Source organism: Camellia sinensis, chromosome 15, assembly GCF_055761805.1.
Source record: "Camellia sinensis isolate YWXY chromosome 15, ASM5576180v1, whole genome shotgun sequence".
Classification (NCBI taxonomy): Eukaryota; Viridiplantae; Streptophyta; class Magnoliopsida; order Ericales; family Theaceae; genus Camellia; species Camellia sinensis.
Genome location: NC_138975.1, coordinates 13,548,454 through 13,561,128, shown reverse-complemented (window position 1 = coordinate 13,561,128; position 12,675 = coordinate 13,548,454).

Genomic DNA, 12,675 nt, shown 5'->3' with positions numbered 1-12,675 from the left:
TTTAAAATATAATTATTTTACTTGTTCTTTTATAACCATCACATCTAAATCAAAAAAAAAAGTCAAAAAAAAATTCTCAAATAAAATTAATTTAGCCAAATTAAATTAGTCAAAAAAAATAAAGTTAAATTAACTCTTTTCAAATGAATCTTCAGTGAGATGTTGGAAATACAGGCCAACAATGAAGTGTAAATGAATGCTGTGACTGAAAATAAAAGAAGGTTAATGCCACAAAGTCACGAGATGGCCAAAGATGACAACAATGATCAATTCGATGGTTGGTGGTGGTGACAAATTGACAATGGTGTTGGTCGAAGAAGTTGAGTGAGAAAAAAAGCAGGAAAAAAAAATTATGTGACTACACATTTTTTAGTTTCAATTTTATTTTATTTTTTAAAATGAAAATCGATGATACAGTTTGTCCCAGTGAATGGATCGGACTGGTCCAAGCTCCTCAAGCCCAGGTCCAAATGATCAAGCCCACCGAATGACCTGCAAACAAGTTCAACGGGGAACGGGATAGTCCCCTAGTGAACCCTCCGACGAGCAAGTTAGGAAGAGAAGTAGAGTGTAAAGGGAGAGATTAAAGATAGAAAAGCTTAACCTTCTTCTTGTCTTCAACGTTTGCTTATATCCTTCGATAATCATTTCGCTGTCCCTTCCGACCTGCCCTCCTCGCCGAAAGTCTATGCTGTAGCTTACCTTGTTCAGGGTAAGGAGGTCCTGTTCCGACGGAGAGGTGTTGTCGTAATAAATGTTGTGATGGACTGCATTAATGGTGATGTACAGTAGCAATAACTTTGCAGATCTTTATCTGCTGATGTGGCTCATCCTTCACTTGCCGTGTGTCTGAATGTCATTGGCTCTTTATGCCATATTGGACTCCAGCTATCCTGGACCTCACCAGCTGGGTTATGTATTGGGCTCCAAGTGATGGACTTGGATTGTTCATAGTGGTTCGTGGCCTTTATGGGCTTATGCACGTCAGTAGTCCCCCATTCCCGAGTGCAGCTTTAGTCCAACGAAGAGAATATTAATGAAGTAGATGAGGGTGTTAGGGATTGGCAGGATGGAGGTCGACCGGCAGGGGTGACCGAGGGGGTGAACCGACCGGGAGGTGGTCCGACCGTGCAGGGCGACCGAGTGGAAGGGCCGATCACGGGGAGGACCGACCGCAAAGGTTGGCCGAGTGGGAGGGTCGACCACAAGGAGGGCCGACCGCGAAGGGGGCCGACCGTGGAGGTTGGCCGAATGGGATGGTCGAATACGAGAACGGTTGATCGCGAGGGGGGCCAACTGCGAAGGGTGAGGTGGAGGGGCGTAGGGCTCGAGAGGCGGCGTGTCACGTAGTGATTTGAAGTGGAAAAGACAGGGTGAAGAGAGGAGACAGTGGATCGTGGTCGTACACGTGGCAACATCCCGCCGGGGGGGGGGGAGATTAGGCGCTAGATCAGAAATGAAACAATAGGTCATTATGGGTGTTGAAAAGACAGTTTTAGCGGATGATTTGAAAAGTTTTCAAACTGGAGAAAATTAATTGGGATCCTTGGAATACGAGCAAACCGTGGGCTTTTGGCATCATTCAATTCACCTACTTGTTTACAAAAAATCAAAACATTCCAAGTGTTAATTCCTTTGTTGCTCACGAAACACCTCTGCAACACTTTTTCAATTTCCTTGCACCTGCATCCGAAACGATTCGCAGACATACCATAGAAATGGCCCAAGAAGAAACTGCGAATGTCAGGGTGGATCCACTTGGTGATGATGACGCAGTGGAGTTGGCGCAGCAATATAGGATGGAGAGGGGAGGGGAGTCGGTGGTACGATCCCATGGTTCCACCATGATAGCAGCGCCGAAGCCAATCAACCAGGCAGAGCCAGATCACTGGCATACAAAGGCAAATAGATCAACGGTTAGTGCAACGGATTTGGAGGCTATACGAAAAAAATACCAGGTGCCTACTGAAATAGAGTTATTGTTGCCGACGTCGACAGAGAGGCCATCTGACGCCAGGCCAGGGGAGTTTGCCCTTTATGAGGAAGCATTGAAGGGAGGACTGAGGCTGCCCCTGCTGCAAGTGGTAGTAGATGTCCTGAATCGTTTGAAGGTAGCGCCGGGCCAACTAATGCCCAATGCGTGGAAGATCTTACTGGCCTGTGCAAGTGCGTGGCCGAAGGCGAACGAAGGGGCGGCCATGACAGTAGACGAATTCTTCGCATGTTACAAGGCGTCAGGGCAGCAAGAGACTTGAGTCACTCTGCAGGCAGCAGCAGGAAAAGGGCTGGTGGCAGGGCTGCGTCGTCGATCAAGGGATGGAGACCACGGTGGTTCTATATGTCTGCCAGTGGAAGGGTTGGAGTGCGCACCATTTGGAAAGTGCCCACCAAGTTTGTGGAGCCAAAACTGGGGGCAGCAGCAGAGGAGAGGGTGAAGAGGGTAAAGGAATAGAGGGAGAAGGAAGGGGTCAGATGGGACGAGCTCGTTCAGCCGTCGGCTTTGTTTAAGGCGGGGTTGGGTCCACAACCGAGCGGTGGGGACCTCGACCGAGCGAAGTTAGAGGCTAGGAGAAAGGCTCAAGAGGCGGAGGATCAGACCATCCTTGCCAAAGCTCAAAAATTCAAAGAATCTTAGGAAGACCGACCGCCAAGGCCGGTTGCAAGGGAGCGGATCCGTCCTCGCCCCAAACTCTTGGGGGAAAAAAACTTAGGTGAATTTGTACCACGACCGCCCCCAACAGATCCTTTGAAGGAGAGGTCTTTGAAGGAGATGGAGGTGTTAGGCGTAGTGAAGAAGAAGAGGAGAGTGAGGAGGAGTGAAGAAGAAGAGCCTGCCCAGAAGAGGAAGAGGGAAGTGAGGGCAGAAGAGACCAGTATGGCAAAGGGGCAGAGGGGGGGAAGTGAAGGAGACCCCAGGAAGAGTAATTGTCCCAGAAGTGGTGGACATTGCCTCAGAGGGTATGGAAATCGTTCCAATAGTGGCGGCGATCGCCGCGGGGGTGGCGAGAGTCGCCCCTAAAGTGCAAGTAAAAGGTGGGGCGACTGGCCCTGAGCCAAGGAGGGAAGAACAGTCCCAGGGGGCTCCTACACCCCAAGGAGCGGGAGTCAGTTTGGCTACTGCGATCTACCATGCTTGTGCGGTGGCTAGGCGGCTAGAGGGAGAAGAAGGCCCAGCCAGGGCAGGGGCAGATCGCCTTGTGGGGATTGTAGAAGAGGCAGCCTTGCGCTCAGCAGCCAAATTCAATGAGGCTGAACTGCTGAGGGGGTTATGCTCTGCTCAAATGGAGGTAACCACCTTAGTAGGGGCTCTGCTGAGGAAGGCTGGGCTGCAAAGCTCAAGGCAGATGAGGCCAAGACTCAACTTGAAAGGTTGAAGAGGGAGAGCGCAAACTGGGAGAGTGCCCAGGCTGAGCTGCAAACGGTCAAGGTGGAGCTGGAGAACACACGCCGCTAGGTTGTGTCGCTCGAGTTCCAACTGGCTGGCAAGCAGAAGAGATTGGATGATGCTCAAAAAGCCTGCGCGGTCGCGGTCGAACGGCATGAAGAGGCGATGAGCAGTAATGAAGAGCTGGTCAGGTAGAAGGATGAGGCAGACGTGAAGATTAGCGATCTGCAGAAGGAGCTGGAGGGCGAGCGTGCAAAGGCACTGGAAGAGAGGGAGAGCCTTCAGAAGGAGTTGGAGGCAGAGAGAGCCACAGCAACTGCTGAAAGGGCGTCCCTGAAGAAGGAGTGAGAGGAAGAGAGGGCAAAGGCAGCCTTTGAAACGGCGACTCTGCAGAGGGAGCTGGACGAAGAGAGGGCGAAAGCAGCCTCTGAAAGGGCGGCTTTCCCCGATCTGTATATGGCAGCAGTGGATCAATTCAAGGGGTCTGCTGAGTTTCAGATGGCAGTGGGTGCTGTGGTCGCCAACAGCTTGACGAGGGAGGAGTTTGGGGGGGCGGGCCCATCGAGGACGACCGCTGGGGGCAGAACTGAAGCGGAAGTGATTGAGAGCTTCCAGCAGTCAAACCTCTATAAACACGAAATGGCTGAGTTCTGGGATAGTGGCTGGAAAATGTTCAAGCGTAGGGCTGAAGAACTGTTCCCAGACTTAGACCTCAGTAGTGTAACAATTGGTGAAGATGATGTGGCCCAGACCCCCCTGGATGAGGGTATTGAAGAAGAAGACCTTGTCTCCAGTGAGGAGGAATGAATGAAGTGAAGAAAGTTTGTCCTTAAGAGAGTTTTTTTTTTGTTTTTTTTTTTGTTTTTTTTGAATGGCTGTAATGAACTCATGTACAAATTTCTGAATAAATAAAATGGCAATTATGTTTTCGTTTGATTGTCTGTGCTTGTGCAGCTGAAATGAATGAGGCGTGGGCGAAACAGGTGTATAACTCATTGTGAAGTGCAAAGTGAAGTTAAACTTGTAATAAGAACTAAATATAAGAACTCCTCAGTGTAAAGTGAAGTTGAAGTTGTAATAAAAACTCAATGCAGAGTGAAGTTAAGAACTCCTCAATGCAGAGTAAAATTGAACTTGTAATAAAGACTCAATGCAGAGTAAAGGTAAGAACTCCTCAATGCACAGTGAAATTTAAAATGTAATAAAATTATAAGTTTGTGTTTGCCACACTGCTGAAGTAGATTAGTGGTTTATTGGAGTGAGGCTTGGCTTGTAAGAAAATAACCTGACTTGTAAAGAAAACGTGTAAGAACGTCTTTGGAATTTGACTAAGCAAAGAGTGGTATAAAGACTTGGACTTGGAATTATGACCAAGTGTGTCTACTAATTCCACAAGCATGAAGTTTGCATAGATGGCTTTGACCGAGCCCTGCACGCGTGCTCAGTTGGGGCTAAGCTATGATTCACTGACGTCGTAAGGAACTCAGTCTGAACCTGAAATTGTGGCGCTCGGTCCGGCTGAGACTTGTGATGCTTAGGCTGGCTGAGGCTTGGTATGGCCGAGTGCTTCATGCTCAGTCTAGCTGAGGCTTTATGATGCTCAGTCTGGCTAAGGCTTTTTGATGTTCAGTCTGGCTGAGACTTTTTGATGCTCAGTCTGGCTGAGGCTTTTTGATGCTCAGTCTGGCTGAGGCTTTATGATGCTCAGTCTGGCTGAGGCTTTTTGATGCTCAGTCTGGACGAAGCTTTATGATGCTCAGTCTAGCTGAGGCTTTTTTATGCTCAGTCTGGCTGAGGCTTTATGATGCTCAGTCTAGCTAAGGCTTTATGATGCTCAGTCTGGCTGAGGCTTTGCATGAGTGCTGTAATCAAAACGTCATTGAGACATCATACAGATAACTGAGATACATAATTGATGGCAGGGGAAGTGTAACCCAATTAATTAAAAAGTTACATTACGTAAGGAGATATCAAGAATGTGTAAATTTGCCGAAAAAAAAAATACAATAACTGAGCGATACAAAAGTAGGAGCTTATTGAAAGTAATGTTTCAGGTGTTCGGCGTTCCATGGGTGGAGGAGGTCTCGACCTTCCATATCCTGAAGTCGGTAGGTGCCCGGACGTGGTCTGGCTTTCACAACGTAAGGTCCCTCCCATTTGGCTGCCAGTTTACCCTCAGTCGGATTTTTGGTGGTAAGAGTTGCTTCTCTCACGACAAGGTCCCCTACAGCGAACTCCCTTGGTCGGACTTTCCGGTTATAGTGTGTTCTCATTTTCTGTTGGTATAAGGCCAGTCTGATAGCGGTGGTCTCTCTGAGTTCTTCGATTAGGTCCAGGTTTACCCGACAGAGCTCTTCGGTTTGTGCTGGATCCAGATGTAAAACCCTAGAGGTAGGCAGACCGACTTCTACTGGAATAACCGCCTCAGCGCCGTATGTTAAGCGAAAAGGGGTTTCCCCAGTGAGAGTCCGAGTTGTAGTTCGGTAAGCCTAGAGTACATTCGGTAGTTCCTCAGCCCAAAGTCCTTTAGCAGCTTCGAGCTTAGTTTTGATGATCTTCAAGAGGGAACGGTTGGTGACCTCGACTTGGCCATTGGCCTGGAGATGACCGGGGGAAGAGAAACATGGTTAAATTTGGAGGTCGGCACAGAACTTCCTGTACTTGGCGTTGTCAAATTGTTTGCCGTTGTCGGAGACGATGGCCTAAGGGATGCCAAATCTACAAACGATCGGCTGCCAGATGAACTTGGTTATGTTCTGCTCGGTAATGGTGGCAAGGGGTTCTGCCTCTACCCACTTGGTGAAGTAATCAATGGCGACGATCGTGAACTTGGTCTGACCTCAGCCGGTGGGGAGTGGACCGACCAAGTCGATCCCCCATTTGGCAAACGGATAAGGGCTGCAAAGTGTGATCAACTCTGTAGGAGGAGCATGGGGGATGTTGGCAAAACGTTGACACTTATCACATTTGAGCACGAAATCAGTCGCATCTTGATTGAGAGTTGGCCAGAAATAACCAGTACGAAGTATTTTGTGGGCTAGAGACCTGCCGCCCGAATGATTACCACAAATTCCCTCATGGATTTCCCGCATTGCATAGGTTGCTTGAGCCGAATTGAGGCATCGCAGGTATGGGCGTGAAAAACCACGTTTGTACAAAACGTCACTAACCAGGATGTAATTGAACGACCGGGCCCTGACTTTGGCAGCCTACTGTTGGTCATCTAGGAGTTCCCCCGTTGTCAAAAATAAGAAGATATCGGACGCCCAAGGGATAGGTTCGTTTTGGAGGAACTGCACTTCTTGTAAGTCAGGTGAGATGGCCAGGTGGGCTAGGTATTTGAGGCGGACACCGTGGCTGAGGTCGGACTAGTCTGCAGAGGCCAACTGAGCCATCTCATCTACCTTGGAGTTTTTCGCCCGAGGTATGTGCTTGATGTGAAAGGTATTGAAGAGGCGAACAAGGGGGAGGGCCATATCCCTGTAAGCCCGCATTGTGTCCTCCTTGGCATCGAATTCCCCCGTAATCTGGCCGACGATAAGCTGGGAGTCGCTGAACACCCGGATGTGGCTGACTCCAATGTCCTTGGCAAGGCGGAGTCCTGCTATCAATGCCTCATATTCGGCCTCATTGTTATTGGCATTAAACAAGAAACGGAGAGCACATTTGAAATAGCCACCCTCAGTGGCGGTGAGAATGAGGCCAGCCCCACTACCTTCCCTACGGGATGATCCGTCCACGTTAAGAGTTCATGAATACGGGTCTTCTAGCTCGGTAGGGGTTGGTGGAGGTGGGGGCACAGCGGTTGGGGTAGGATTAGTGAATTCCATGATGAAATCCGCGACAGCCTATCCCTTAATTGCTGTTCGAGGCCGGTAGGAGATGTCAAACTGACTGAGTTCCACTGACCACTGCATGAGTCTGCCGGAAAGTTCTGGTTGCTGTATGACCTTCTTCAAGGGTTGGTCGGTGAGAACCACTATGGAATGGGCCTAGAAGTAAGAACGGAGCCGTCTGGAGGCGGTGACCAAGGCCAGGGACAATTTTTCTAGCAGCGGGTAATTCTGCTCTGCTCTGCTCCCCGGAGAGCCTGACTGATGTAGTAGACCGGTCGTTAGACAGAGTCGTCCTCCCTGATAAGAGCTGCACTGACTGTGGTGCTTGAGACGGCTAAATAGAGGAAGAGGGGCTCGCCCGTAATTGCTTGTGAAAGGAGGGGGGATTTGCCATGAACTGCTTCAACTGCTGAAAAGCTTCTTCAGATTCAGTTGTCCATTCAAAAGTTTGCCGAAGAACTTTGAAGAATGATAGGCACTTATCTGTTGTCCATTCAAAAATTATACAATATTCATTTTTATATGAGTATTATTATTCAGCTAAAAAATTAGACTTACTTTTTAGACCGTACTCTATTATATATTTAAGTTAATTCTCTCTCTCATTTATTCTCTAATTATCAATCAGTTATCTTGTTGACACATTACTAACTTATAAGAATCATTTCTCATTTTATATAAATAAATTTTATAAAATAAATAATTTAAATTATCGAAATAAATTAACACATTCAACCATTTAAATTACCGAAATAAACAATCTTTGTTTAGGAAGAACTTTTTAACATGATTTTTTTAACTATTTCAAGTTTTAAAAGATTTTTTAGCTTTTTTATAATTTTATGAGAAAAAAATAAAATAATTTTAATTTAAATATAATATTTATATTATTAAATTTATTTTATTTTATGTTTTAATAGAGGCTTTTCCCAATATAAGCCTTTTTTACATTGTATTTCCAAAACTAGGCCAACTTCTGACGGAATTCCAAAACTAAGCTAAAGCGCCATTACTATTCGCGCTTTTACTGTTAGGAGCGCAAAAGTAGATGAACAGGAAAATCGCTATTACAAATAGCGACTTTGATTAAGAAGTCGCTGTTACAGATAGTGCTTCTAGGGTTAATTTTTTTCCCAAGGAAAACGCTGTTAAGAACAGCGCTTTTTACACAAAACTATTTTGCCAGAAAACGCTATTTCTAATAGCGATTTTACACAAAAATTTTTTGCCAGAAAAACGCTATTGCTAATAGCGAGTTCACTTAAATGAAAACGCTTTTTCAATCAGCGTTTTTAATGTCCCTCATATATACGAAGCCCCCCCCCCTCATTTGCATATGTTTTTCAGACTTAGGTTTTTCAGGTCTTGCTCTCTCCATCTCGCTCTCAGCTCACTCTCCATCTCTCACCCTCCTCCATCTCAGCTCTCATCTCAGCTCGCTCTCGCTCTCTGCTCTCGGTCTCTGCTCTCTGCTCTCGGTCTCTGCTCTCACTCTCTGTCTCTGCTCTCTCTCTCTCTCTCCGTGGTATGACATTAACCCTAATTTTATGTATTTATTTTTTGTGTTTGTAAATGTGTTGTATTTTTCTGTCAATGTTAGGGTTTTACATGTGAATTATTAAATGTGTTAGGGTTTTTATCATTGTGGTTATGAAATTAGGGTTTGGAATTTTTTGAAATCAGAAATCAGGGTTTGGAAATCAGAAATGCGAATGGTTTTGAATTTGTGGAATTTTTTTGCTTTTGAATTTTTGGATGTTGCTTGTGAATTGAATATGGTTATGAATGTTTATGCTTTGTCAGTGTGGTTGTGGTGATGAAATTAGGGTTCGATATCAGATTGTTCACATTATTAGGATTGTTCAAACTAGGATGTCATTTTAGGGTTCACATTATTAAGGGTTCTAATGCTTTTGAATTTTTATGCTTTTGAACCATAAATCGGGTTTGGAATTTTTTTAATTTTTTGAATTTTTTAAATAAAACATAAATATGAGAATTGAGAATTGAAATTTGGAATGATGAAATTCGTAAATCATCAATTCATATAATTGATAATTGTTAATGTCATATTATGAAATTCATATAATTGAGAATTGAGAATTGAAATGACGAAATGTTTATATTTTTAAATTTGAAATCAGGAATTGGAATTTTGAAATTATGCTTGTGAATCAAAATGTCTATATTTTGAATATTGAATAAACCAACGTACATTTGTTGAATTGGAAATTGTTTTTTTTTTGCTTGTGAAGAGGAATTAAAAGGAAATTAGGGTTTTAAAAGTAATTTTTTTTAATTAAGAATTGCGATTAAAAAATCTGAAATTCATATAATTGATAATTGTTAATGTCATATTATGAAATTCATGTATTTGAGAATTGTTGATTTGAAATTATGAAATGTCTATATTTTGAAATTTGAAATCAGAAAATGGAATTTTGAAATGATGCTTGTGAGTTTTTTTTTTTTTTTTTGCTTGTTAACAGGAATTAAAAGGAAATTAGGGTTTCAAATTATGGTTTTAAAAGTAATTTTGTTTAATTAAGAATAAAATTAGTAAAAATTGTAATTCATATAATTCGTAATTGTTAATGTCATATTACGAAATTCATGTAATTGAGAATTGTTGAATTAGAATTATGAAATGTCTATATTTTGAAATTTGAAATCAGAAATTGAAATTTTGAAATTATGCTTGTGAATCAAAATATCTACATTTTTTGAATCAAATTATGGTTCAGAAATTGTTAATGTCTAATTTCTACAAAATATAATTATTAAACAAAAAAATATTTAATTTTGAATGTATTTGATTAAAAAAATATTTAATTTTCTCTCCATGAAAAGATCATGTTCTCTCAAATAAAAGATCATGTTCTCTGAAATATTTAATTGTGACTCTATTTTATTAAAAAGAAATATTTTTATTGGTTTCTCAAAATATTTAATTTTGACTCTATTTTATTAAAAAGAAATATTTTTATTGGTTTCTCAAAATATTTAAATTTGGCTCTATTTGATTTTTAAAAAAAAAATTTGGTTTAATTTCGTTTGGTTTATTTCACTATATTTGGGGTCAGGCAGCCAAAATATGATTAAAAAATTTAATGAGCTGAATTTGTAATACATATAATAGTATTCTAGTACAAATTAAAATTTTCTCAGAAAACTGAAGAAAATTTGAAAAAGTTTTTGAAATGGGTATTGAACGAACTGACTTATCGCCTTTTTCACTTTGTGATTGTCCACTACCATTGAAAAGGAAAATCTAAACATTATGTTTTAATAATGTTTATTCATGTTTGTATAATTAGAAGTCATTATTAGAGTAGTTACAATATATGCATGAAAAGAGTAATAAATTATTTTAATTAATAGTCCATAGCAATTTCGTACGCAAGAAGGGGAAAAAAAAAAATTGGCACTTTGATGGGTAAGCATGTGTTTTGTAATACCAAATAATTGGTACGGATGGCCCGATAGATTCACATGGATAACTATCCAAAATGTAGTCCATACATTTAACCACCAACTTCAATTTAATTATCTCTAATTTTTAGCCATTATAAATTATCTCTGTAATTATTTTTTTGTTTTTGTATGTGTAAGAAAAAAAAGGAGTAAATAAATTTAATTTTTTTCTTACTTTTCAGAACGATCCAAAATGATCCAAAATCAGTTTTTTGTTTTAATTTTATAAGAAAGCCTCTATGCCCTCTACAAAATGGACGAGGGTTACTAGTTCACATAGGAAATAACTTTGTCATTAAGGTCCGTAATGGCACAAGTTGGAGCAAATCAAATTAACTTATATTTTCCATAAATCTGAACAATTACATCACCAGGTTAAAAAAATCTCTCTCAATGTTTGCACTCTGTATTTTATATTGTCCAAATCAATCGCGTCACCCTCTACTAAATATCTCTCAACCTATTTTATTTTTCGCCACTAATTCGAAAGAATTACGACAACAAGTATACTTCTTGTTATGTGTTTTTTAGATTAAGACAATAGAGCAATGACAACAAAGAGCATTCACGTTGAAAAGATAAGAGTCTTCACATAGGAAGTAAATGAGACACAATCTATAACTCCACGTATAGATGAAATCTCAGCTGTTCTGTTATACGAATAAAAATAAGTGAAAAAAATGAGAAAATAAACAGTAATAATCAAGTCGAGACACAAATATATAGTTGACAAAATACAAATTGAATTAATGTTTCACCTCTACAGTTCCTTCAACCCTGGAAAATATAAATTGATAAAAAATTAGAGGGTTGCTTTTATTTGTGGCTTCTGCAAATTTTAATGTTTATTTTACAAGTACAATTCGATATATGTATATTGTTGATATTTTAATATTTATTGTTTCATTGAAGCAAGTACATGGCAACTGTTCCAATTATCTTTTACTGGGGGGAAACATAATTCGGGATCCCGATGAAGGTGTGTCATATGATGCTGAGCCGAAAGGGATATATAGGGTGCAACTTGGCACCACACTTGGCAATTTGGAAGAGATGTTTATGTCCAAGGTCGCAAGTTGCGGGGAAACAGTCCGATTGATCTTCAAATGTAGATATCCTTATCGCCAGTGGCAAGCAACCAGCAAATACAAAATATTACCGATAAATGACGATGAGGCGTTGAACACCGTTTTAAGTATCGGTGGAAATTTCGAACCACCAAATTGTTTGGAAGTGTACATTCAGAAAGAGGTTGTACAGAATCTTCCGAATATAACACAGATGGATTCGCATCCGTTCACTACATTGCTGACACATGGGGTTGACACGACAGCATTTCAGGCTCCTATGTATGAATCAAATGAATGTTATGCAGCTGGCTACACACAACAGACATTTCATGGCCATGGTGGAGAATCAAGTTCACATGGTGGATACGAGACTGAATTTCACAATAACACCCAAGATGTGCCCACCTATAGCCATCATACGACTCCAGTTGAAGTTGCTGGTAATATGGCTGAAACGGTTAATTTTGTGCAGTTTGCTGACAGTGACATGTACGGTCCTGATGTCGCCCTAGACAATGATGAGAATGAAATGTGTGATGAAGAAAATTTATTGGGCGGATCAGATGATGATGATGATGAAGAAGATGATGTCGACGCTCCCGTTGATATTCAGAATGCCCCCATTCCACCTAGACCTGAAATCCCTTTCTTTGAAAACATTCACATGGGTGGTGATTTTGACATTAGTAACCGCGATGTCGTTCCCCGTAACCGAATCTGGAATGTTGAAAATCCAGAGTTGGACAAAGGGATGGTTTTCGTTGATAAGAAACAACTCGTACATGCTGTGAAATTGTACCATGCAACAAATAATCGAGAGTATAAAGTCGTAACCTCCAAGCGAGACGTTTGGGTGTGTGCTTGCAAGCACGACTGTAGATGGTGGTTGCGTGCATCTCTTAGTAAGAGA